We start from the raw sequence: 27,500 nt of genomic DNA, 5'->3' as shown, positions 1-27,500 counted from the left end.
AGAGAGAGAGAGAGAGAGAGAAATACTTAATACACAGTCCCACGCATCTCTCTCTCTCTCTCTCTCTCTCTCTCTCTCTCTCTCTCTCTCTCTCTCTCTCTCTCTCTCTCTCTCTCTCTCTCTCTCTCTCAGTTAAGTATCTTCGTATTTCATTTTTATTGGTGATTCGGTCCGAGTTCATTGTATATATTTATTGTCAGCGATTTATTGTATCTCTTTTTACGATCAGCAGTGATAGTAGTAGCAGAAGTTGTGGTGGCAGTAGTAGTAGTAGTAGTAGTTGTTGTAGTAGTAGTAGTAGTTGTAGCAGTAGTAGTAGTAGTAGTAGTAGTAGTAGTAGTAGTAGTAGTAGCAGTAGTAGTAGTGGTAGTAGTAGTAGTAGCATTAGTATTAGTATTATTGTTAGTATTAGTAGTAGTAGTAGTAGCAGTAGCAGTAGTAGTAGTAGTAGTAGTAGTAGTAGTTATGATGATGATGATAATAATAATAAATAATAATAATAATAATAATAATAATAATAATAATAATATGCAAAAAAAAAGCGAAACTTGCTATTCTATTTATATTTTCTTCTATTTTTTTTTTTTTTCCATACACATCTGTTTAGCATAAAAAAGGACTCCCTGAGGTGCCAGGCCCAAACAGTCCGAAGCCACTATCATAAAGTCAGTAACATATGACCAACCTTCTCACTGCACTAAAGGCACTCTGGAAAGCCCTCGAAACCTTTTACAGGAATTAATGTAAACAAGATTAATACATAAAAGTTCACCCATTCACTCTGGAACATAAGAGCTTCAACTAACCAACAGACCTACACAGGGCAGCCATTTCTACCTAGTACAAAACACACCTGCTTATCCAGTACTATGTCTGAATGGGACTGGTAAACTATAAATAGAAAAGAAAAGATTTGCAGTGGTTTATGACAAGGGAAACATGTGGCAGACAGTTCATGAAGAGATTATGACCACGTGGCAGTCATTTCCTATACAAAGCACACCTGCCTATCCTGTACAATGTCTAACTGTGATTGGCAGATAGTAAATGAAAAAAAAAAGTCTTGCAGTGGTTTGTGATGAGGGAACCATGTGGCAGACAGCAGTGAAGAGATTAAACATGACCACACGGCAGTCAATTTTATACAAAACACACCTGCCTACCCTGTACAATGTCAAACTTTGAATGACAAATAATAAATAAAAAAAATGTCTTGCAGTGGTTTATGTCGAAGGAAACATGTGGCAGACAGCAATGAAGAAGTTATGACCACGTGACAGTTAGTTCCTATATAAATCACACTTGCCTATCCATTGTCTAGCTGTGACTAGTACATAAAATAAAATAAATAAATAGTCTTGCAGTGGTTTATGACGAGGGAAACATGTGGGAGGCAGTAATGAAGAGATTAACATGACCACGTGGCAGTCAATTCCTATATAAATCACACTTGCCTATCCATTGCCTAAATGTGACTGGTACATTAGGAAAATAAATAAATAAAGTCTTGTAGTGGTTTATAACGAAGGAAACATGTAACAGAGAGCAATGAAGAGATTAAAAATGACCACGTGGCAGTCAATTCGTATAGAACTCACACTTGTCTATCCATTGTCTAACTGTGACTGGTACATAAACAAACAAAAAAAGGTGTTGCAGTGGTTTATGACGAGGCAAACATGTGGCAGACAGCAATGAAGAGATTAAACATGCCCACTGTACCTCAGCTTGCCCCGCACCATTATTCACCTCTCCTCCCCATTATTCCAGATTTACCACGCCAAATATTTCTCTCGGTTTTTCTCTTTTATTTGCAGTTGAATTTTCCTTCCTTCAATTTCGTGTCATGATTTTTTTACCCTGCTGACGTCAGAGAGAGAGAGAGAGAGAGAGAGAGAGAGAGAGAGAGAGCTGTGAACGTGTTTCGCTTAATCCATGTAAAGAACCTTCCATCTAACCTTTTGGTGGTGGTGGTGGTGGTGGTGGTGGTGGTGTGATGATGACAGTGGTGGTGGTGGTGGTGGTGATACGGTTGGAATGGTGGTAGTGATTGCAGCAATGGTCCAAGTAATTGTTCTCGTAAGCAAACACACACACACACACACACACACACACACACACACACACACACACACACACACACACACACACACACACACACACACACACACACACACACAGGAAAGTTGAAACAAGCGAACAAGTACAAAAAGAATTGTATTTTTTTCCTTTGTTTAATAGTATATCGTGTCTGGTTTTGTTTTTTAAGTTGTTGTGATCTTCAGTTATTTCTTTCCAACATTTTTCATCTTTATACTTTTCCTTCCTTCCTTCCTTCCTTCCTTCCTTCCTTCCTTCCTCTTTTCCTTATCTCTTCCTTGAGGCTTTCTAATTATCAAAAGTTTTCCATAACCATAACATTTTTTTTATTATAATGTCAATTTTCACTACTACCTATTTCCATGACAGTCTTCTTTCTTCTTTTTCTTCTGATCTCCAAAATTTCCATCTTTTTTTCATCTTTTTATGCCTTCTCATATTTCCCCTCTCCTCTTCTCTTTACTTTGCTCTGTCATTTCTATTCTAATCACCAACATTTTCACAACAACGCCATCCTTTCTTATATTATTTCTTACCCTCTCTTTTTATCACTCACCTTCTATTGTAACTTAGCACATACTACAACACCATCACCACCACCAGAGTCACCCCTCCCCCATACACACACACACACACACACACACACACACACACACACTCAAGTCCTTCTCGTTTTCTTTCAGCTCCTGTAATGAGAGTCAATCCCTGTCTTTATTAAACCCGTCAGGATTCCGTATACTACTGTGGCTGCGTCTGTGGTGGCTATGAGGGTGGTGGTGGTGGTGGTGGTGACGGCAGCGTTAGGCTTATCCTGGTGGTGGTAATGGTGATGGTGATTGCAGTAGCGGGAGCGGGGAGTGGTAGTAATGGTGGTGGTGGTGGGTGCAGTAGTAATGGTGCAAAGTAAAGGGTGATCATACTTCGCTGTGTTCCATTGCCCTGGTGTGAGGTCCAATTGTTCTACAGTAATGTTGCTATGGGTGTGTGTGGGTGGGTGGGTGTCTCTCTCTCTCTCTCTCTCTCTCTCTCTCTCTCTCTCTCTCTCTCTCTCTCTCTCTCTCTCTCTCTCTCTGCAAAAAATAAAGCTACAAATTCTATTCAGTGTTAGGTTTAGAATTAAAAAGATAAGTTATAGTAGATGTATATTAAAGCTTAGAACATAATGTATAAGAGTGAATAACGTGTGTGAAGTGTGTTAGCTGTGCCAATGGATATAACTTGGCAGTATACAGTAAATCATGTGGTAAATCAAATGTATATAATTCAACTTCGAAATTTTACTGTATAAAGATTGAAAAAAAAAAAATAAAGTTGATATTATATAGTACAGGTAATATTTTTTTTATAAGAAGGGCAACATTTAACTTGGGAATGTAAATAGAAATATAAAGCATAATACTTGTTTGGTAAAAAAAAAAAAAAGGATGCATTGGCAATATCATAAATCAATAGGTGACATGGTAATGAATTAGTTGATGATACTACTTACTGTACACAAATAGCAAAGAGGGAGATAAATAGTAAAACGAAAAGCAAATAAACGAAATGGAATACTAATGAGGACAGCTTGAATAATAGTAAAAGTGACAAATAATAACACATGCAGTAGATAAATGAGTAGGAAACACTAAACTAATAAAATATAAACGAAAATAACAGATCAGACCAATAAAATAACAAAAAATACAGAATATAATAAAAAAAAACAGCAACAAAATAATTATCCAACACAGAATTCGACATTTTTCATCAGATTTTCCCTCCGTGTGTTTCCTTGTTACACGTGGCCATCGCCTTTAGTTTGCTTACCTTTAGTTTACCTGCACCGTGTCTGACCTTACCCTCGTGTCCTGGGCTGCTCGTGTACTCTGCTGTGGAACCACCTGCATGTATCCCTAACAGTCCAAGTGAGAAGTCAGGAATCATGCCACACCACACTCATTCCATTGTTCGTGACTCCTGTGATATGCTGAGTCTTGTTTGTTGGGGCTCTTACTAACATCATGAGTGTTTTGGGTAATGTAGTTCACGAAGAGACTGAAATTAGCTCTTTATTGATTGGTCATGTTTTGTGCCACTGTCAATAGATCATGGTGACTGAATTTAAAGCCTTGTGATTCAGTAAGTTTTGTTTTTTAATGCATTATTATTAAGATAGGGATTACATAGCTATAATTTCAGTGGTTTGAATCTTTTATCAATTGACCTGTTCTTTTTTTTTTATGTTATCAATACAATAGGTGAAATTCAATAAGGCTCAGTTTTGTCTTGTGATTCAGCAAGTGTTATTTTACAGGAGTTGCATTGTTATAACTTCTAAGATCTGCTGAAGCTCCTATTATTTATCCTTTTTTTGTAAGATTATTAATTGGCGAGGGGAAATTTAAGGTTCTCTAATCTTAAACTCATCTTAAACTCCATCAATTGCCTTGTTTTGTAAGGAATTATTGTATAGGTGAGAGGGGAAGCTATATTAAGACATGCGATATACCGAATATTCATCAAGTATCATGTTTCGTAATACTCTGAGCGCGGCAGGAAACTCAATCTTAAGTCGTGTGATCTGCTGAGAATATCCATTGACCTGTTTGTGTAATGAGATGGAGCAGATCAAGGTGACTTCAGACTGAGGGGAATGGCTGAAGACAGTGGAAGTGAGTGCAGAAAATTGCCAGACTTGTGAGGTTAAATGTGTCTCATAATCTGCACGAGTGTTACCGGGACACCTGAGTTTTATATTCCCTGAGCTTCCATTATCGTGTTGCCATTAACCTTCGCAGTATCGACGTGTTCGCCTTCCTCTTAAACTTGCGCACCTCCAAACGTATCGCGTGTTTTTATTTAGCTTTTTTCTCTCTTTTTCTTTCATTCTCTCTCTCTCTCTCTCTCTCTCTCTCTCTCTCTCTCTCTCTCTCTCTCTCTCTCTCTCTCTCTCTCTGTCGTTTTTATTATTTTTTCTCGTCTTTGTCTTCTTATCTTCTTCCTCCCTTTTTATCAGATTTTTTTTTCCTTTCTCAACTTCCTGTCTTTCTTCACTCACCCTCCCTCCCTCCCTCCCTCCCTCTTCCTCTTCTGTCCTTCTATCTTTCCCTCCTTATTTATCTTTCTTCTTCCTTCCCATCACATAAACCCAAAAATTCCCTCCTCTCCCACCTTTCCACCTTTCCTTTTCTCTCGAATCCACTACCCCTTCCCATCCTCACTGATTCCCATCCCCGCCTCGCACCGTCACCAGGTCGCCTTATCACATTACTCATTCATGGTCTCCTCTAGTCATATACCCGAGTCACAGCACCGCTCCCTCCGTGACACAATAGTTCGAGACCCGCCCAGTCGTTGTTCGTGGTGTGTAGAGCGGCCAAGTGCGTGTAGGCAGCTTCATTCTCTGCCCGTAAGCCCTCTGTGTCCAGTCTTTATCCTTGCTGGGGACTGGGGGCGAGCGGGCGTGACTCAGCCTCGTGCGTGTGGCTTAGGGACTGCAGCCTTCTACTTATCCCTGACACGGCTGGAGGTGAAAATGATGTACTAGCTTGAATTACTCTTAGACTGGATTGGAATGCTGGATAAGGTCTGGCTGTAGTTTTGGTCTGCCTGTATGTTTTTCATTCTCACTCTGTTTCTCTCTCTCTCTCTCTCTCTCTCTCTCTCTCTCTCTCTCTCTCTCTCTCTCTCTCTCTCTCTCTCTCTCATTTTTTTGCTCTTCTTTTGTTTTTTTTCTGTGTGTGTGTGTGTGTGTGTGTGTGTGTGTGTGTGTGTGTGTGTGTGTGTGTGTGTGTGTGTGTGTGTGTGTGTGTGTGTGTTCTGCCCCCTCCCCCAAGGATCAGTGTACTACAATGCCTCAGGGGAGATGTCCAAGAAGTAATGATGGAAATGCAGAGGAAGTTTTGTTGAAGTGTAGCGAGCGAGTGAAGGTTTAAAGGTGCGTTCTCCATTTAGTCAGATTAGAAAATATGTTAAGTAAATAGTTTTGTTTTTATTTATTTTTTTATTTGTCTTTTTCATGTGTTGAATATATGAGTGTATCTGTCTTATCGTGCGCCGATACGTGATGTTTGTAACTCTCTCTCTCTCTCTCTCTCTCTCTCTCTCTCTCTCTCTCTCTCTCTCTCTCTCTCTCTCTCTCTCTCTCTCTCTCTCTCTCTCTCTCTCTCTCTCTCTCTCTCTCTCTCTCTCTCTCTCTCTCTCTCTCTCTCTCACCACCCCATTACTACCTGTTTCACATTGTCCTTGTTCAGTTATTCATGCCACACTAAAGCTCCTATTAACGCTGCAGTATCACCATCACCACGTATGCCCTGTGTCTCTCCCTATCCGCCTCTTCTTCCTTCCATATCGACGCCAACACCCTAGGCACTTTGTTATATTTTTTTTCTGTACCCTAGATACTCCTTTCATATATTCCCAGCACTCTAACTGCGCCTTGTTTTTTTTTTTTTTTTTTTTTTTTTACGTTATTCATTCTCTTGTATATGTAAATGCTAGCTAATATTGCGTTGCAGCTTAACCCCTTCAGTACCATGACGCGTTTTCATATCTGCTCTGCTTACTACGTGGCGATTTGATACAGCTTATGTGGGGGATGAAAATAGTGAAGATTGTGGCCATTCATCTTCTGACCTCCATAGATCTTTCCTAATGTTAATAGAATCGTCTAAACACACCAGCAATTCATGATAAAAATGCGTTCCAGTACTGAAGGGTTTGAATATGCTCTCCTTAGCAGTGTTTCTAGTATCATCAGCTCTTCTAGTACTTTTTAATGTTGCTTTTTAATCCTCTGCTATTATCGACACCATGCATCGTCCTTTCCAGCGTTACCAGCATTATAGAACACCACTTTACTCATTCCATCCTTGTCTCTTCCTCCTCCCTTGATACCAGCTTGAACACTCCCTCCTTATTCTTCACTTTTACCTTAATCCTTCTACTCCTCAGATTCTAGCATTGTTGCCACCCCCATAAAGATCCTCCACGCAGTCTCCAGTTTTACCAGTAGCAGAAGAGACGTGAATTCTCTCTCTCTTCTCTTTCCGCACCTCACTCACCCTTCTCACACTCTCTCTCTCTCTCTCTCTCTCTCTCTCTCTCTCTCTCTCTCTCTCTCTCTCTCTCTCTCTCTCTCTCTCTCTCTCTCTCTCTCTCTCTCTCTCTCTCTCTCTCCACTTCTTTTCCATTCCCCCTGTACACTGTTACCAGCTCTACACGCCTCAACCCTCCCCTGCAGTGTTACCAGCTTTGTACTCACCCTTTAACACCCTCCACAATGTTTCCAGCACTGAACGCATCATCCCCCACCTTCCTTCCTCGTCACCATTGTATCCAGCGCCACATTCAAACCTCGATTTTGTGTGACCAAGTGTGCAAACATCATCGTCTTGTCACTGCTGTGTTTGTAATTCTTTAGATAGTAAGTGATTTTAGTAAGTCAGACAGGCCAATCATTTTTCCCTCAGTAAACATCTCATCAACATTACTTGTGGTCTAACATTGCAAAAAAGTCATTATTTTATCGCATCTTATCTGTTTGTAAAGGGGAATGAAGGTGGTAATGGTGATGGCTAGATTGCTTTCTTTATTTTTGTTTTGTTTTGTTTTTTCCTTTTGTCTATCCATTTTTCAGTGTGATGCGTTGTAGTAGCGTTATAATGAGTAACGGTTATGTGGCGTGGTGGTACTGGAGATTACCTGGGACATTTCTTGACTGGTACCAATGAAATATGGATTTTTTTATAAGTAACAGCGGAATTTGGCTTTTTTCTAGCTTTTTATTATTTAAGCAAGTTTCAGGCCAATGGGAAGACAATAATTAGTAGTAGTAATAGTAGTAGTAGTAGTAGTAGTAGATGATAATGATAGTCGTACATAAGATACCAGTCCCTAACGAAAAAGAGTCAAAAGCAACTCCAGAGCAACATCGTGAAGTGTCTAGCAGCCTCGGCCTCCCTCCTGACTGGCAACACTGCATCTCATTCCCAAGCTTTTCTTTTATTATTTTTTCTTCTGACTGGTAATAGTGGAGCTTATTTAGGATTTATTTTCATCTCTATTGCAGGAGTGGCGTTAGAAGCGTGATAACGACAGTAACACACACACACACACACACACACACACACACACACACACACACACACACACACACACACACACACACACACACACACACACACACACGGCCCGGTAGCTCAGTGGTTAGAGCGCTGGCTTCACAAGCCAGATGACCGGGGTTCGATTCTCCGGCCGGGTGGAGATATTTGGGTGTGTCTCCTTTCACGTGTAGCCCCTGTTCACCTAGCAGTGAGTAGGTACGGGATGTAAATCGAGGAGTTGTGACCTTGTTGTCCCGGTGTGTGGTGTGTGCCTGGTCTCAGACCTATCCCAAGATCGGAAATAATGAGCTCTGAGCTCGTTCCGTAGGGTAACGTCTGGCTGTCTCGTCAGAGACTGCAGCAGATCAAACAGTGAATTACACACACAGCTCCGTACAAGAAGTGCGTGTGTGCGTGTGAGTCTTGCCTTCAGTCCCGTGCCGTGTGTCTGCCTGCCTTCGTGCTGTCCGTAATGCAGTGGTTTATTATGGTCGTATCTGCCGTGTGTTCCTTCGTGTTCCTTCTTGTCCTGGCCGCCATCTTGCACCTATTTACCTTCCAGTAGATTTGGTTGTCTATATCACCAGCTCGCCAGAAGCCAAGTAGAAGGTAGACAGTTGATTCTTTTTTTATGTAATTGGGGAAAAACTGGTCAAAGGCAACAAAAGGGATTACACGAAAGGGCTCCACTTAAGATGCCAGTCCCCGAACAGGACCGAGAGAGTTAGCCAGAAGAATGTGATAAATGTCTTGAAACCTCCCTCTTAAATGAGTTAAGATAATAGGTACATGGAAATACATTAGAAGGTAGGGCGTTCCAGAGTTTACCAGGGAAACCATTGAAATTAAACAAGATTCACTTCCTTTTTCCTTCCTCGCCTACGTCAGGTAATTGGATATGATGAAGTGAAGGTAAAAAAAGATAAATGAAGGAAAGGAAGGAATAAAGAAGTGAGGGAAAGTAAAGATTCGTTAAGTTAATGTACTGAGAATTGTTTTTTGTCTTGAGGCTTTGAATGTGTTGAAGCAGAAGGAAAGGTGTAGTGAGAGGGAAAGATGGGAGGAATATGTAAATAGTTGTTGCTGTGTTTAGTTTGGTGTGTGTGTGTGTGTGTGTGTGTGTGTGTGTGTGTGTGTGTGTGTGTGTGTGTGTGTGTTGTTTGTATATGAAAATTTTCTCCGATTTTTATTTGAATGTTTCCTTCTTTCTTTCTATTTTTCCTTCCATCCTTTCTTTTTATTTCTTTCTTTCCTTCTCTGTTTTTCCTTTTCTTCCTTCCTTTTCTTCCTTCCTTCCTTCCTTTTTTCCTTCCTTCCTTCCTTCCTTCCTTCCTTCCTTCCTTCCTTCCTTCCCTCTTTTCCTTCCTTTCTTATCTCCTTTCCCATCCTTTCTTTCTTTCTTTCTTTCTTTCTTTCTTTCTTTCTTTCTTTCTTTCTTTCTTTCTTCCTTCCTCCCTCCTTCCCTCTCTCCCTCTCTCCCTCCCTCCTTCCCTTTCCATAAATCATTCATTCACTCCATCTTTTCTCTCTTTTTGACCAACTTGATTACTTGCATCCTTTTCATACCTTATTCCTTTCATCCATTTTTTCCTTCCTCCAGTCATTCATTCACTCACTCATTCCATCCTTCCTCCTAACCTATCTTTCCTCCTTTCCCTCCTCCTATCTCTGCAGCCATCCACCCTGCCACCTATCTTCCCTCCTTTCCTTCCTTCCTTCCTTCCTTCCTTCCTGGGTGTGTTCATTTCGCTGCCCAAAGTCTCGCCTCGCCTCGCTTCGCCTCGTGTCATGTTGCTCAGGGGAAGTTTGGAAGTCTCGTCTCCTCCAGTTGCTCTTTAGTTCACATCATTTGCGTCCCTCGGAGTAGACGAAGCTTCACACTGTTGACCCCGAGAAAGTCTTCGCTTTTGTTTTGTCTTTGTCTTGTCTTTGTTTTGCCGTACGTTCGTCACTTCCTACCTCGAGACGTTTGTTTTCTTCTTTCCTTCTTTATATCTTTCTTCTCTTTTTTTCTCTTTTTTCTTCTTTTTTTCTTTTTCTTTCTCTGTCTCTTTCTCCTTTCTCCTTCACCTTTTTCGTCTCCTTATCTTCTTTTCTCTCTCTCTCTCTCTCTCTCTCTCTCTCTCTCTCTCTCTCTCTCTCTCTCTCTCTCTCTCTCTCTCTCTCTCTCTCTCTCTCTCTCTCTCTCTCTCTCGTGTTATTTTGATGAGGTTGTTTTTGAGTTGTGTTTTTTTTTTTTTAAGTGGGAATGTTATTTATTGTTTCTTTTTATTGTGTTTTTGTTCTGTTTTGTTTACGTTTTCTTTATTTCTTTTGTTTTGAAATATGGAAGGTTGTGCTCGTTTTCTTTTCTTTTCTTTGATATATTTGTAGTTGTCACGTTTTTTTTTTTAGTTTAAAGGTTACTAATGTTTATTGTTTTTCTTATCTATTTTTCTAATGATTTTACGTTGTGTAAATTACGAGATAAATTCGTATTCATTTAGTTTATTATTGTGCTATTTTATACAGATCATATTGTCCCTTACCGATGCAATTTGATGGTGTTCATTATATTTATTGTTTGCTGTTGTTTCCTCCCGAGCTGCTTTTTATGTTTGTACAATATTGTTTGGCAACTTAATACTGTTATTTTCCACCTTTATAGTGTTACTGCTCCTTATTCCTATTTTTTGGGCAACTTTATATTGTTAACCTCCCTGTAACCCTCAATACTTTCACATTCTCTCCCAAAAATACTTACTCTAATTATAGAATATAGATCATGTTTTGCAACTTGATAATATAAAGTCAAATTAATATTTCTTTTCAACTTAGTACATAGTTTTAGTGTAACCAATATGAGTCATGTTACCGTTTTCTTCACTCCCACATCACTGTTCTCTCGTATTTCCTCCCTCACCAAGATACACCAAAGAGAGAGAGAAAAAAACCTTCCTCTATGTATTTTTATCCCGTCCCTGGTGATTATTCCGCCATCTGCCGCTGTGTTTGCCTGCCTGATGGATCCTCGACTCCAACATTTTAGTGGGAAATGAAGGAAAAATAACCTCGCATGCTTCCCTTCCTCCCAGATATTCCCCTCGGGTTGTGTGGAACTAATCTAAGCGACCCACCGTCCCCTTTTCCCTTCTCATCTCCCCTCATCTCCTTACCCTCCTGCCCTAGTCTAGTCTTCCAACTTTATTGCCCCTATCTTCCCTCCCCCGCCCTTTCTCTCCTTCCCTACTCACCCCTACACACACCCCAGCCCCACCTCGTCCTTTCTTCCTCTACGTCCTCTTCATTTTCTTTCTGTCACTTATCCCTCGTTCATCGTCTCCTCCTGTCTTCCTTCCCCTCCTTCAGTGTAGCTTCATATATCATTGATTCCGTTATTCATTCTTTCATTCATTCCCTATATTTTCAATGTCTATTTTTTCTCTTCTTCCTTCTATTCTCTATTTTTTTTTACGGATTTTACTTTAATTTCTTCTGTTTCTCTTTACCTGTGTTTCTCTAATGTCATTCCTTTTTCTTTGGTTTTCTTCCCTACGTCGTCAATTCATGCTCTTGTTCCCTTCCTCTTATTTTTTTTTATTTTTTATGTTCAGTCCCGTGTCCCTTATCCCTTTTTCATTAAGGACTCCTACTATTATTACTTCTTTCTTTTCTCTTCCTTTATCTTTTAATATTGTCCCTTCCTCCTCGTCTTCCTTTCCCTTTGCTATTTTCTTACCTCTTTTTTTTTGTCAGAATTCTTGCTCTTATTTTCCCTTGCATTCTTTCTCAGTACAAATTTACATTCATTTCATTTCACATCCTTAACTCTTTCCTTTCTCTTTCTCTGCTTTCCCTTTCCTTTATCAAGATTTCCTGCTCTTCTTTCCTCTTCCTTCTTCCTATATAACATTCCTTTTCCCCTTCCTCTCTTTCCTCTTTATCACAATTCCCAATCTTTCTACTTCCTTCTTACATTTCCTATTTAATCTCATCCTTTTCTTTCTTCTCGTCACTTCCTTATCACCTTTTATCTTCCTTCCCCTCCTTTTATCACCATCCCTACTCTTACCACATCCTTCCTCCCTTTGCTACTTCTCCAATATCATTCCTTCATGCTCTACTTCCTTTCCAGTTTCTCCCCTTGCTCTCTCGCTCTCTCTTTCTCCCTCTCTCTCTCGTAGTCCCTTTCTCTCTCTCTCTCTCTCTCTCTCTCTCTCTCTCTCTCTCTCTCTCTCTCTCTCTCTCTCTCTCTCTCTCTCTCTCTCTCTCTCTCTCTCTCTCTCTCTCTCTCTCTCTCTCTCTCTCTCTCTCTCTCTCTCTCTCTCTCTCTCTCTCTCTCTCTCAGCTTGCCGAGGGGAGAGAGGTGTGATTTGAGGGCTGCCTGGAGGTGGTGATCTATCTCCTGCAGAAGGCAACAACAAACCTAGAGAGAGAGAGAGAGAGAGGCGTCTTTGTCACTTCTCTTTCCCCTCGGACTTGAGACGAGGTGATGTTTAGTCCCCTCGGAAAAAGTTACCTCAAGATTATAGCTATTATTCTTTAGATTTTTTCCTGTCCCCCAATACTCTCTCTCTCTCTCTCTCTCTCTCTCTCTCTCTCTCTCTCTCTCTCTCTCTCTCTCTCTCTCTCTCTCTCTCTCTCTCTCTCCAAATGGGTAGAGATCAGGTAGCGTGGTTAGTTAGGGTAGTTTAGTTAGTTTATAGACAATTCTTTGGGAATCTTGAGCAACAGCTGGGGACCGCCGGGGTACAGTGGAACCATGCGTGCTTTGGGGTCCGAGGGGTCTCCAAGCGCACGGGTTCGAATCCTATCCACGGTCCGAGTGTAGGTTGGGCTTCCTCACTCGGGGCAATGGATAGGAGGTACCACAAAAAGTATCCCCTTTAACTCATAAATTCCCTTGAAAAGCCCACTTGGTATAAATAAAAAAAGAAAGGAAAGGGGTTTTTGAAAGGGTATTATTAACTAACTCCTCCATATCGGTGACTTTGTGGTTAATTGAAGGGTAGTAATTGCTGATGGCTGGGCTAATGTGGTGATTTAGCATGTGTTTGTGTAGTATCTGTAATTTTCTTCTGTATTTTGTATCCTAATGGAGAAAAAAAAAAAGGGAAAAGATACGAAAGATTTAAAAGAAAAAAGTTGTAGAATCGTATAGCAAGGAATATAATGTATGCTGTTTTCATTGTGCTGTTTCGTCATCAGTGGCAGAAAGGGAATGGAAAGAAATAAACGTTGGAAAAAAAAGAACAAAGATTTAAAAGAAAGAAAGGTTGAAAATCGTTAACTAAGTAGCATAATATTGCGTCTGTACACTGCCGGTTTATTTACACTGTTAACACACACACACACACACACACACACACACACACACACACACACACACACACACACACACACACACACACACACACACACACACACACACACACACACACACACACACACACACACCTGACAAGAACGGCCTCCCAGGTGTCTCAGAGCCTCCTCCCAACTGTGTAGTCAGGTATAAATAATGCAAACACGCACTACCAAAGTTATGGAAGAGTGTGTGTGTGTGTGTGTGTGTGTGTGTGTGTGTGTGTGTGTGTGTGTGTGTGTGTGTGTGTAGCAACTTGGCTGACTACATTCCATATATTCACTGCAAAACAACTGATGCCAACAAGTTCAGCACATTCCTCCCCTAGTCCTCCTCCTCCTCCTCCTCCTCCTCCTCCTCCTCCTCCTCCTCCTCCTCCTCCTCCTCCTCCTCCTCCTCCTCCTCCTCCTCCTCCTCCTCCTCCTCCTCCTCCTTTTCCATCCTCTCATTTTCCTCCCTCGCTTCATATCTTCTTTCCTCCATGTGTCTCTCCTCCTCTCTCTCCCAGCGGCCCTAAGGGAGTGTAGCGAAGAGTAGGTTACACACACACACACACACACACACACACACACACACACACACACACACACACACACACACACACACACACACACACACACACACACACACACACACGGCAAAAATGAACTGACACCAACACCCTATTTTTTTCCCCCTTTTGAACCGACAATAAGGGGCGGCATTTTTTCCCCACACACACACACACACACACACACACACACACACACACACACACACACACACACACACACACACACACACACACACACACACACACACACACCACTTCTTTTTTTTACCTCCAACAATCGTTTTCCTTCGGGTGAAAAATATAAAAGTCACACACACACACACACACACACACACACACACACACACACACACACACACACACACACACACACACACACACACACACACACACGTCCCCTCAACGTCCTCTGTGTTCCATCTACTCCCAGAAAAAAAAGAAGGGGAAGAAACACGCCGACAACACTTGTAGTCTGCGGAAACAAGGCGGCAGTGGCAGGCAGGCAGGCTGGAGGGCGAGGCGGCAGCGCGGCGGCAGAGGCAAGAGGCTGCGCGAGGCACCGCCCTCACTCGCCGGTCCGGGATTCCAATAAATGGCCTCCCCTAGCCTGAAGCGGCGGCAGGCGGGGTCCAGGCTGCCACGCGCGTCAACGGTACGGCTGGGCGACATTCCAGCCTCGCTCCCCGCCCGCTGGTGTGAGCTGCGGCCCGGAGAGAACTCAAACGGCGCTGCCATCCCCGTGGTGGTTGTCACTTGAAAACAATTCGCTGGCTCGTAAACACTATGCTTTTTTTACGGACGAGGGACAGGGACAGCAGCAGGGAAGGGACGGAGGAGGGAGGGGATGATGAGATGTTGCAGGTGGTGGAGGAGGAGGAGGAGGGGGAGGAGAAGGGAGAAGAAGAAGAAGAAAGGGATGGGAGCGGAGGAAGACGTGCAGGAGTGAAAAATAAAATGATGATGTGTTGCATTGCAGGTGGAGGGAGAGTTGTGGATTGGAGGTGGAGATGGAAGAGGAGGAGAAGGAGAAGAATGAAGAGGAGGTATTGGCGGTGGTGGTGGAAGTAGAGGAGGAGGAGAAAGAGCAGGTGTTTACATGGTTGTCCCTCCACCGAGACTTTCACTTTCACACTTAGTTGATTTTCTTTTGACTCACGAACTTCAGTAGCGAAAACCTTGCTATTATTTATCATTATTATTATTATTATTATTATTATTATTATTATTATTATTATTATTATTATAGGAAATGTAGTGAAATGCGGAGAAATAATACCGTAGAGTTATGTCTTATTTATGAGTACATTCGAATTTTATCTCCCTTTTATCGTGTGTGTGTGTGTGTGTGTGTGTGTGTGTGTGTGTGTGTGTGTGTGTGTGTGTGTGTGTGTGTGTGTGTGTGTGTGTGTGCCGTGATTTTGTTGTATATATGCATTGTTTTTTTAGTTTTTTTAGTTTTATTTTACGGCGTGTGCATAGTTATGGTGATGATGGTGATATGGCTGCGTGTATCGTTATGACGGTGTTGATGATGATGGTGGCGGTGGTGACAATGGTGGTGTTTGGAGTGGTTATGGCAGGCTTGGTGATACAATGGTGCTGTGGGGCCCGCCAGGATAACGTGTTTTGTACGTGTAGCTGTTGGTTATTTGATGGTGGTGATGGTGGTGGCAGTAGCAATAGCAGTTTGTTGTCGCTGTTTTTGTTGTTGTTTTCGCTTTTCTCCTTCTTTCCCATTATTTAGTTTATATATTCCTTCCCTTTATCCTCCTGCTTCTTTTTCTTCAGTAATAATAATAATAATAATAATAATAGTAACACAACCAGAAATTACAACAATGACAACAGCAACAACAGTCATTCCTCACCTCTTCAGCACACTATTACTACAAACAACCATTCTTTTTTTTTTTTCACTCTAGTCTAGTTACACATATTGCCTGTACCAAAACAAAACAAAAAAAAGAACACTGACTCATTACACGTATCATTAACAGTGGCAGTGATGATATTAGCAACTCCATTCTTCCTCATCCATCTATTCACCACTCAGGTTAATAGACCCAGTGTCATTTATTTCCATCGTGCACTAACTCCTTTAATTCTGCATGATTCCACCTATTAAAAGTGACGCTAATTCATCACGCCCTTTATCCCTAGTGAGTCTGTGTGTGTACGTGTGTTCGTTCTCCCTTTATTGATTTTTTTTTTCTCTCTTTTTTGTGTTGTTCTCCACCCCTAAGCTAATAGTGAAGAGCGCAAGAGGGTCGGTAGAAGCAGGGAAAGGAAAGTATCTGCTTATTAACAGACAAATGAAGACCAGGAGGAGCAACACGAGGGGAGAGGAAGTATGAAGTAGAGAGAGAGAGAGAGAGAGAGAGAGAGAGAGAGAGAGAGAGAGGGCGGGAGAGACGAAAGAAAGGAAAGATGAGAAAAAAAATTAAGGTAAAAGACAAGAATAATTAGAGAGAGAGAGAGAGAGAGAGAGAGAGAGAGAGAGAGAGAGAGAGAGAAGGAAAGATAAAAAAAATAAAGAAAAATACAAGAATAGGTGAAAGAGAGAGGAAGAGACAGGTATACGTGTAATAAAGGAAGAAAAGGAAGAAAAAGATGAAAAGGAGCGTATAGAGGAGACAGAGACAGAGGAAGAGGAGGAGAGAAGGATTGGAATAAGCCCCTTGAATGAGTGAGTGGAAGTGTGATGAGTGTGTAATGAATGTCCGCCTTTTCATGGAAGACCACGTGACCGGCTAAGTGTGACGGTGGTAGTGGTGGTGGTGGTGGTGGTGGTAATGGTGAACCTTCCTGTATTGGTGGCTGTGTCCTGGCGAAGTAGAAGCAGAAGGTCTTGACGAGGGAAGGATTGGCGTGGAAGGAAGAAGAAAGTATAAAGTTGCGATTCGTTTATTTAGTGGTACAGAAGTATTGATTTATTGAGGCAAGGTCTCCAGGACAGGGTAAGGAGTTTAAAGGAGATATTGATTACCTTTTCTACTTTGAATAGTAATAGAGGTGATTAAAAGAGAGGTATTAGATCAGTGTTTTAAAAAGTTGTACATGGAATTAAGATCAGAATTTGAGATTGTAGATGAATAACATGACCACCGTTCACATGAATAGCAATGCATGGCTGGTATTTAAAGTCCTCAGATTAATAAAGATAAAGTTGTACATCCAATCGTGGCAGTAAATTTAAAGTGCTAGTTTTTATTTCGTAAAATAAAGAATGCGACAAAAAAATATCCCTTTTAATATCGTAAACTTTATGGCCCCACATCAGTTATCTTTTTTATATAATACAGCTTTGCTTTATTTATAATAGTACACAGTGTGACTAATTACAAAAAGAAATGAAGTAGTAATACTTATATTTATTTTTTTATACAACCTTAGTTATCAAAATGTAACAGGGTACGAGTGAAATAAAAAAAAAAAAGAAAGAGCATGTTATTTAGGAAAACAATCTGTTTAATCTTACAAAAAATATACATAAAAAAAATCTTTACAAACTGACATTATTTAAAGTGGCAAATTGCTTTCATTAATTATTTAGACAGAACTTGCTCAGTGTGTGTGTGTGTGTGTGTGTGTGTGTGTGTGTGTGTGTGTGTGTGTGTGTGTGTGTGTGTGTGTGTGTGTGTACCTCCCTTGACGTTGTATTCTCTCGCCCACGTAACTTTCTTTCTTTTATTAGCTTTTCTTTCTTCCTTCCGCATTGTGAACATTATTATCTTGCGCAGCGTCGATCCTTTTGAGAGTGTTCGGGAGGCGACGCGGCGTGCTGGGACCTCTTACTCTCCTCTTGACTGGGTTTTCAAGAGGGTGCATCTTCTTCACGATTGGTCTGCTGCCGGAACGTGCTGGTGGCTTTGTACTGGATTGAGATGGTGGCTTTGTTACGTGGCTTGGTTTGCCTGAGTCTAGATATTTTCGTAACTCAGTCTTGTGTTATGTACGTGGTGGCTTAGGCTTGTGTAGTAACGGTCTTGTGGCTTGATTACTTGGTAGATACGGTGGCTTGGCAAGTAGAAACGTGTGTGAAGTCTTTATATGGCTTGTGTGGATTAATGACGTGGCTTGGTCCTTTCTGGCTTAATGAGAACGACGTTGAGTGGCTTATTTTTACATTCGTGGTGGCTTGGCAGGTTGTAGATGAAGGTGGTGTGACCCTTTAATGGCTTTGAGCTTGAATGGGGCGTGTCTTGCAGCGCTGTGACTCATTCTTAAAAACTTCACGCTCTGTCGATGTGATGGCGCTGTGACCTTCAGGTAGGGCGTGAAGCAAGGAGGCGAGGTCACACCATTTGACCTCTGGAGTAGTTTTGCGGCGGCTTGATTGCTCCTGGGTGTGTGGATGGGGCAGAGCGGGCGAGGCAGGGGGACAGGGAGGGCCGGAGCAGCGCACAATGCAGACTACAGCTGGTTGAAGGGGACCAAATGCTACAGTAAACAATTTGGCCCGGTTTCAGCCAGCTCCAGCCGGGCATTTTTTCACCACCACTGCAGCAGGCGGTGAAGTCAAGTCGAGTCACGCTGGAGATTGCCATGACATCATCACCACACACATATATTTTTTCTATCTTCTTCCTTAATCTGAAGTCATCAATAAGTATACATACATACATCCTCTTGCCCTATCTTCCTTTAATACACCCTCCCTCTCCTCTCCTCACTCCCTACCCAACCACCTCCCACGCTACCCTTCCTCCTCCTCCTCCTCCTCTTCCTCATTCTCTGCCTGTCTTTTTCCCTCCTGTCTCCTCAGCAAGCTTCACAATACAGCCTTGGAATGTTCGCCTTGATAGTGACCTCAGTGGCCACGTCAGGATGTTAGGTCACCTTGCTATTGGCTTACAACACGTCATCATGCAGAGGAAGTGGAGCAGCTGGAGGAGGAGGAGGAGGAGGAGGAGGAGGGGGAGAAGGAGGAGGAGGAGTAAGATGGAAGGTGAATGATATAACATTAACGACACATAAGAAAGTGAAAAAATCGAACACTAAAAAGAAGAGAGAGAGAGAGAGAGAGAGAGAGAGAGAGAGAGAGAGAGAGAGAGAGAGAGAGAGAACGTGTCCATTTATAGCGGGAGGCGAGGGCTGTGGGGACGGGCTACATTATCTCTACTAGAATAGATCGAAGGCGGAAGAGGAGGAGCAATAAGAGGAAAACGAGCGAGAAGAAGAAGAATTAAGGAAAAAAGAAATAAAAAAATAAGAAAATTAGGAGGAAAGAGGGTGGAATAAATGCATGGAAGGTTTATATACATACAAGGCAAGGGGAGGAGGAAGTGAGACCAGGTTATGAGAGGAGGAGGAGGAGGAGGAGAAGGAGGAGGAGGAGGAGGAGGAGGAGGAGGAGGGAAGAGGAAGATAGGGTTTTAGAAAGGGTCAAGCTAATTTTAGAAGGATCAAGTAATCACCATAATATAATCTCATAATGCAGGAGTCTTCATTAGAGCCTTTGCACAGAGCTCATCACCACCACCACCACCACCACCACCACCACCACTATTACATCACTGCACTAATAGCAATCACTTTCTTACTTTTTTCTTGTTCATCTTTTCATCAAGCTTTCTTTTCTGTTTTTCTCTTGCCAGCCTGGTTTTTTTTCTGCATTTTCTGTATTTTCTTTCATTTCATCTGTGTTGCAAGAAGTATACACATGTACAAGCACACTCTATATATTCACGTACGCACACACGCACATGGACACCCTTTTCACCTGTCAGGTTAATTACACTGATTTTTTTATCCCCAAATCCTACTTTTTTTATTAGCAGAGGGGAAACGTTCGGTCATCGCGTGATTTTTTATTGTTAATTTTTTTTCCCACTTATTTTCCAGTACATGTAAGGATGGGCACATTTTTTTTTATTTTTTTATTATTATTATTAAACACGAGAGAGGCGCCCGGCTCGGCTCGGTTCGGCAGGGGTTGTGCTCGTGCTCACTCTCCCACACAGGCACAGGATATTGAACACGTGCTCCTGTATTATATTTGCACTTCATTCCGCTATGTTTCATGTATTATTTTTCTGTGTGCTCTTTGTCACACGTTGCTCTCTTTTCACGAGTGTTTGTTCACTTTGATCGTCGGATGGACGTAGGAGAGAGAGAGAGAGAGAGAGAGAGAGAGAGAGAGAGAGAGAGAGATGAAAAATTTTCTTTCAAGATCCCCCAACTCATTTCTTAGAGAGAAAAAAAAAAAACTCCGACACTTCCGCTCCGCGCCGCACCTCCTCCACGGCCAAGTGGGGCTGCGAGGTCAAAAGGTCACAGTAGAGTCACACCAAAGTCACCGCATCAAGTCACAGCCGCCTGGAGTCACCGCCGCGGCTCTCAGCTCTAGCCGCCGACAGCCCGGCACCGCCTCCGCCGCCGCTGCCGTGCGCTCTGCCTCTCTCTCGGGTCTCGGGACACTCACCTCCCGCCGCCTCGCCGCCATTAGGCACACTGAAGGGACCACCGCCGGGGACTCTATCGGGGTGTCCAGGAGGCGCCTCCACATCACAGCCGCCACCCCCGCCCCAGCCGCCGCCGCCGCCGCCGCTGCCACCACCACCACCACCACCACCACCACCACCACCACTGGTGTACTCGTATCCTTCCTTCGCGACATTGGGTCAAACGTACTCGTACATTTTGACGTAAATATTCACGTGTATAGGACTCGTCTGAGTGTTGTGGTGCTACCTCCGGCTTTTTGAGAGAGAGAGAGAGAGAGAGAGAGAGAGAGAGTTTTCGTCCCGTTGCGTGCACGTTTCCACGCCCCCTCCCCCCTCCCCTTCCGCCAATCCCTGGCCCGCAAGCCCTGCCGACCCCCCAACCTTAGCTGCAGCACTCCTTACCCGCCCCCACACCTCATTCCCCCTCCCTGATCCCCAGTAACGTCTTGGTCACCCTGCACACACACACACACACACACACACACACACACACACACACACACACACACACACACACACACACACACACACACACACACACACTCCTGAATCTCATTCCGCCAAGTTATCGCAACACTTGAAACACTAAATGGCTTGACTTCCTCTTCCTCCTCCTCCTCCTCCTCCTCCTCCTCCTCCTCCTCCTCCTCCTCCTCCTCCTCCTCCTCCTCCTCCTCCTCCTCCTCCTCCTCCTCCTCCTCCTCCTGTCACCAGTATACATGCTCTCCTTCGGTTACACACATTTATGGATATACAAATACTTTCCTCCTCCTCCTCCTCCTCCTCCTCCTCCTCCTCCTCCTCCTCCTCCTCCTCCTCCTCCTCCTCCTCCTCCTCCTCCTCCTCCTCTCTTCTTCTTCTTCTTTCTCCTCTTTTTCCCCAAACCCCGCTGCCTGCCCCATTCCCATCCATTCCTCTATTTCCCTCTCCCCTCCTTTCATGTACAGAGTGTTCTGTATTGCGTGAGGGTTTTCGTGTATATTCATACTGATGGTGGTGGTGGTGGTGGTGGTGGTAGTGGGGATGGTGCTGGTGGTGGTGGTGGTGCATGTATGGATATAGTAAATGTTTTCAACGTATATTGCATAGATTAATTAACACAGATGATGGTGTGACGACGAGAGAGAGAGAGAGAGAGAGAGAGAGAGAGAGAGAGAGAGGAGGGAGGGAGAGGGAGAGGGAAAGCAAAATAGAGAGTGAGATTGAGTAACGTATGTAAAGACAAATTGAAACTGTACATAGAGAGAGAGAGAGAGAGAGAGAGAGAGCAATTAGATATTTCCACGTTTTCACAAACTTGTCACTCGCTTTTCTCTTCAAGTCTCGCCATGACCCGCCAGGCTCTCACGTCACTTTGAGTCCTCCTCCTCCTCCTCCTCCTTCTCCTCTTCTCTTCTTTTATCCTCTTTCTGCTCTTCCATTCCTCTTTTTTACTTCCGTACCACCTCGCTCTATTTTCCCAGTAACCGTCTTTCACATTCTCTCTCTCTCTCTCTCTCTCTCTCTCTCTCTCTCTCTCTCTCTCTCTCTCTCTCTCTCTCTCTCTCTCTCTCTCTCTCTCTCTCTCTCTCTCTCTCTCTCTCTCTCTCGAGTAAACTTTTATTCCTCAGTTCTTCGTCTTGCTCACTTTGAGACATTTTTGTCATACATTTCCTCCTCCTCCTCCTCCTCCTCCTCCTCCTCCTCCTCTTCCTCTTCCTCTTCCTCCTCCTCCTCCTCCTCCTCCTCCTCCTCCTCCTCCTCCTCCTCCTCCTCCTCCTCCTCCTCCTCCTCCTCCTCCTCATTAATCCTCTCCTCCTCACGCTCCTCCAACACCTCAGATATTACCTCGCTGCCTCACGCCATACCAACACACACACACACACACACACACACACACACACACACACACACACACACACACACACACACACACACACACACACACACAGAACACGTCCTTCTCTTCTTCGTCTTCCTGTTCCTCCTCCTTCTCTTCCATTCACCTGCCTCGTTCTCTTCCCACTCTTGTCTCTCATTCCCTCTCCTTGCCTGGCGGTGATAGAGGTCGCCTGTGTGTGTGTGTGTGTGTGTGTGTGTGTGTGTGTGTGTGTGTGTGTGTGTGTGTCTTTTTTCATGGTCGTCCTAAACGGTAGTTGTTCTCTGGCTGGTCACCGGGAGGTCGTTATAAAGCCAGCGATTGGACAACCCCTCCTCCTCCTCCTCCTCCTCCTCCTCCTCCTCCTCCTCCTCCTCCTCCTCCCGGGTATCGATCGAGGGTGAGGCAGCCACGTGCGAGACTCACGTGACAAGTGACCCAGTTGACACGTGATGAAAGGTGTCAATGTGTCCTTACACTACCACCACCACCACCACCACCACCACGACACTCATGCTTCACCTCTCATCATCATCACCACCATCTTCCCTCCGCTGCATCTTCCCTACACCTCATCAATCACCTAAGGAATCTTCATCATAACTACCACAGCCATCATCACCATTACCACCACTACATGCGCTCACCACCACCACCGTGCTTCTCCGTGTGAGTTGTGTATCATCACCAGCGTTGCCATCATCACCACCTTTACCGTAATATCTTTGAGAAACTTTTGGGTTTATTTCTATCTGTGTCTCTTAGTGTTGCTTCGTTTCTTCCCCCTTCTACACCTCCATCAGTGTCCCCACCGCGTCTTTCCCTCCGTGTTGTTTTGTTATTCCTGCAGCGAAAGAAATCTTGGCGCAGTGAGGTCAGATTTTTTTTTTCTTCCCGCCCGCAGAGGAAGTGTTTGTTGTTTTAACTGTAGAGTAAAAGAAGACATAAGTTTACGCTGCATAAGTGTTTTTAAAGTAACTTAAAGGTTGTGTGAGTTCAGCGGTGTGTGTGTGTGTGTGTGTGTGTGTGTGTGTGTGTGTGTGTGTGTGTGTGTGTGTGTGTGTGTTTGAGTCTGTGCAAGAGGAAGTCTGATAAACTCTCACAAATCTAGTGTTGGCGGAACAGTAATGTCGCATAGCGGAGCCGCCACTCAATGCCTGCAGCGTGAGTGGACGGGCGTGGACGGGTGAGCGGCGGCGGCGGCAACGTTGTGATAGTGACGGTGATGGCTTGGGGTCACTTGCTGTCACCGCTGAGACATGCCACCTTCACCCGGCCTGCCTCGCCACGCCTCTCGCCGCCATACACCACCGCGTCCACGGACAAGTCAGAACCCGTTTTTCCGTCACTGTCGCAAAGGCGGTGCCGGCTGGCTGTCACTGCCTCGCCGCGGCCTGCTGGCGAGCCGAGAGGTGGCCTTGCCTTCCCCAGCCACTGAGTACGAAGCCAGAGAGCAAGGCAACAAGGCAGGCACCAACGTGGCCTGCAGGGGCTCCAGAAGCCCTGCAGACGAAAGGAAGTGAGACAGGACGAACGGCAGTGTGTCGGTGTGGCGCGGCGGAGCGCGGAGATGTGGCGAGCGTAGGAGTTTGGGAGAGTGGGAGAGATGTTGATGGTGCGGGGGCCGGCGAGGCACTGGCCGGGACTGCTGGGCCAGGCCAGGGTGGCCGCTGCGGCAGCCTCCCCGTCAGGCAGGTTGTGTGTTCCCCGACGCCGCCGCCGCTGCCCCTCCCGACGCCCAGGAAATGCGGACTGAGTGGTCATATGTAGCAAGTCCTGTGCCACGACCTTCTGTAAATGTGTGTGTGTGTGTGTGTGTGTGTGTGTGTGTGTGTGTGTGTGTGTGTGTGTGTGTGTGTACTGCGGGAGGCTGGTGCCGCCCCTCGGTGCTGCCGTGAGCGTGACGCCGGTCAGGCCAGGCCAGGCCAGGCAGGGGCGGGCCGGGCCGGTGTAGGGGCGGCCCGCTTAGCTATCGCCTCGGTCGATACGTTTAACTAGTTTGCATTTTACGAGAGAGTCGCGGCCTAATACGGGCGGCGTGCAGCTGGCCGGCAGCGGCGGTGCAGCTGCTGAGGGTGAGCAGAAGGGAGTCCCACAGAGAGCGAAGGAGACACAGGCACCGCTGACTGGTGCAGCAGCGTCGCAGCATAGCAGGGGGGGGACAACAGCAGCAACAGCGGTAGCGACCTCCCCCGGCCCGCCTCATAAGGCATAGAGGACGCCGGCTCTAGTTACCACCACCACCAGCGGCGGAGGTGGCGGTGGCGGTGGTCGTGGCGGCGGCAGGAGCAGCCGCCATGCTGCTGCCAAGCTGCAGCTTTCTTATTCTTGGAGTGAGTCGCCGCCGCCACCGCCGCCGCTTCTCACCGCCCGCCACCACTGCCGGTTGTAATTTCATGTTAAATCGTGTTTGGGGGACGACCGGTCCACCGCGGCCTGCACCACGCGCCCCTCACCCCCACAGATCCCAACCCATCCCACCCTACCCCACGCCCCCCGCGCACCATTAACTGTCTGATATTGGCCCAACATTTAATAAATAGATAAATAAGTGTGTTTCATATATATATATATATATATATATATATATATATATATATATATATATATATATATATATATATATATATATATATATATATATATATATATATATATATATATATATATATATATATATATATATATATATATATATATATGTGTGTGTGTGTGTGTGTGTGTGTGTGTGTGTGTGTGTGTGTGTGTGTGTGTGTGTGTGTGTATATATACATGTACATGTACATACATATATAATGCACACAATCTCTCTCTCTCTCTCTCTCTCTCTCTCTCTCTCTCTCTCTCTCTCTCTCTCTCTCTCTCTCTCTCTCTCTCTCTCTCTCTCTCTCTCTCAAAGCTAATATTTAATTTGCATATGCATTGGCATTAAGAAATTCACACCTTGCCATTCATTATCGCGGCGGGATCGGCCATGCTACGCGAGCGGCGGTGATGACACGCCTTCCTTCCCTCCCTCCCTCCCTTCTGTCTTCCTTCTCGTCACCGGGATCACCTTCCTTCCTCGCGCAGGACGTCACGTGTTAGCAGGGACGTATTACAGCCCCACCCACCCTGCCCAACCCGCCCAATCCGCCCTGTAGCTCCCAATCCCAACCCACCACCTGCCCTGCTTCAATGCGAGTAAGCGACGTTTTGTAAGCCTTGGCCCACCTGTACTTAAACACTGATGTAATATTGAGAGAGAGAGAGAGAGAGAGAGATGAAACCATGTGTGTGTGTGTGTGTGTGTGTGTGTGTGTGTGTGTGTGTGTGTGTGTGTGTGTGTGGCGCAGGGAAAGGGAAGGGATATGATATGCCTTTTGCTGTTAACTAAACGTGGCTGTTTGTGTTGTGTGGATAAGGCGTGAGTGGAGTGGCGGTGTGTGTTGCCGAGCCTTTAGACGACGTGGCGATTTTGCAGCAGCAGCAGGAGAAGGAGAAGGAGGAGGGAAAGGAAGAGGAGGAAGAAGAGAAAGAGGAAGAACACTAGAGCAGAATTGTAGAGAATAAGGAGAAACAGTAGAGGACGATGATAATAGCAGGAAGAGCAAGCAGCAAGGGAGGAGAGGAAATGAGGGAGAGTGTACAGGCATGGAGGGAGAGAAAGGGAGAGTAGGAGCTGTATAGACGCACGTGTTGGAACATTTAACTCTTAGATTGTGTCGTGTGCAGGAAGAGGAGGAAGAGGAAGAGGAGAAGGAAGAGAGGGAGGAAGAAGAGAAGTAAAAGGTGGAAGAGTATACATACAGTGCAGCAGAGAGAGAGAGAGAGAGAGAGAGAGAGAGAGAGAGAGAGAGAACGTTGCCCCTCACCAAATATAGGGGCACCATCTCTCTCTCTCTCTCTCTCTCTCTCTCTCTCTCCTCTCACTACAACCTGGCTGTTATGACTCTCTCTCTCTCTCTCTCTCTCTCTCTCTCTCTCTCTCTCTCTCTCTCTCTCTCTCTCTCTCTCTCTCTCTCTCTCTCTCTCTCTCTCTCTCTCTCCCCACAGCAAGGTCATAACAGCTGGGTATGTCACTATGTAGGTCAAGTCAGGTCAAGTTGAGGTCAATTTTTATGTGTGAGTTTTGAAGGACGTGAAAAAATTATGAAGGTTTGAGAGAGAGAGAGAGAGAGAGAGAGAGGTTGGCAAGGGTGCGTGCGAAGCGAGGGTAGAAGAGCAACTGATAGTATTGCGGTAGTGGTGGTGGTGGTGGTGGTGGTGGGTATTGATCTAAGCTGCCACCACCACCACCACCACCACCACGACAGCAGTCTCCCTCTACCCTACCTACACCAACAGTCTGTACCACCACCACCACCACCACCACCACTACTACTACTACTACTACTACTACTACTACTACTACTACTACTACTACTACTACTACTACTACTACTACTACTTTACTATAAATGTACTATAACTTCTCTTTGCACTCTCCCTATTCCTCCTCCTCCTCCTCCTCCTCCTCCTCCTCCTCCTCCTCCTCCTCCTCCTCCTCCTCCTCCTCCTCCTCCTCCTCCTCCTCCTCCTCCTCCTCCTCCAACGAATACCCACCACCGGAACTGCCTATCACTCCTTCCCCTCCCATCCTCTCTCCTCCCTCTCTCTCCCTTCTCCTCTCCCTCTTCCAGTCGTCAATCGTCACTCGTATACCTTCCCTTTTTTCCCCCTTTGAGGCTATATATCCCCTTTCCCACCCCTCTTTCCCTCATTCCCCTCCCTTCCCCTCCCTTCTCTCTTCCCCTCTCCCCTTCCTACGAACACTGCCACGCATACAGAGTTAATGGTCAACTTTTCCCCTGTCCTCTTTCTCTCTTGCTGACCCAGACCTAGAGAGAGAGAGAGAGAGAGAGAGATTGACAAAGATTTCCACTAAGATTATTCACAAGGGAGTGTGATGAATTAGAGAGAGAGAGAGGTGGGGGGGCGGGCATTAGAAAATCGTTGTATTTGGTTGATTATCATATGGAAGAGAAGGAAAAGTTGAAGAGGAAAGAAGAAGAAGAAGAGAAGGAGGAGGAAGAAGAAGAACAAGAACAAGAAGAAGAGAAGGAGAAGAAAGAAGAATAAGAGATGATAAAAA

At 44.7% G+C, this 27,500-nt stretch overlaps 1 protein-coding gene and 1 long non-coding RNA gene across 3 annotated transcripts in view; one reads left to right on the top strand and one right to left on the bottom strand.

Moving 5' to 3' along the window:
• Positions 1 to 27,500, top strand: part of LOC123518588 (E3 ubiquitin-protein ligase MIB1-like) — a 434,884-nt gene that overhangs the window by 238,076 nt on the left and 169,308 nt on the right. The gene's annotated exons all lie outside the window — the stretch shown is intronic.
• On the bottom strand, positions 16,972 to 20,544 carry LOC123518591. Its single transcript, XR_006678825.1, has 2 exons — positions 20,508 to 20,544; positions 16,972 to 18,676 (listed from the first exon to the last, which is right to left on the bottom strand). It is a non-coding gene; the product is annotated as an uncharacterized LOC123518591 (long non-coding RNA).

This window comes from Portunus trituberculatus, chromosome 44, assembly GCF_017591435.1.
Source record: "Portunus trituberculatus isolate SZX2019 chromosome 44, ASM1759143v1, whole genome shotgun sequence".
Taxonomy (NCBI): domain Eukaryota; kingdom Metazoa; phylum Arthropoda; class Malacostraca; order Decapoda; family Portunidae; genus Portunus; species Portunus trituberculatus.
The sequence above is the reverse complement of the archived record's forward strand: the minus strand, read 5'-3'. Positions and strand labels throughout refer to the sequence as shown.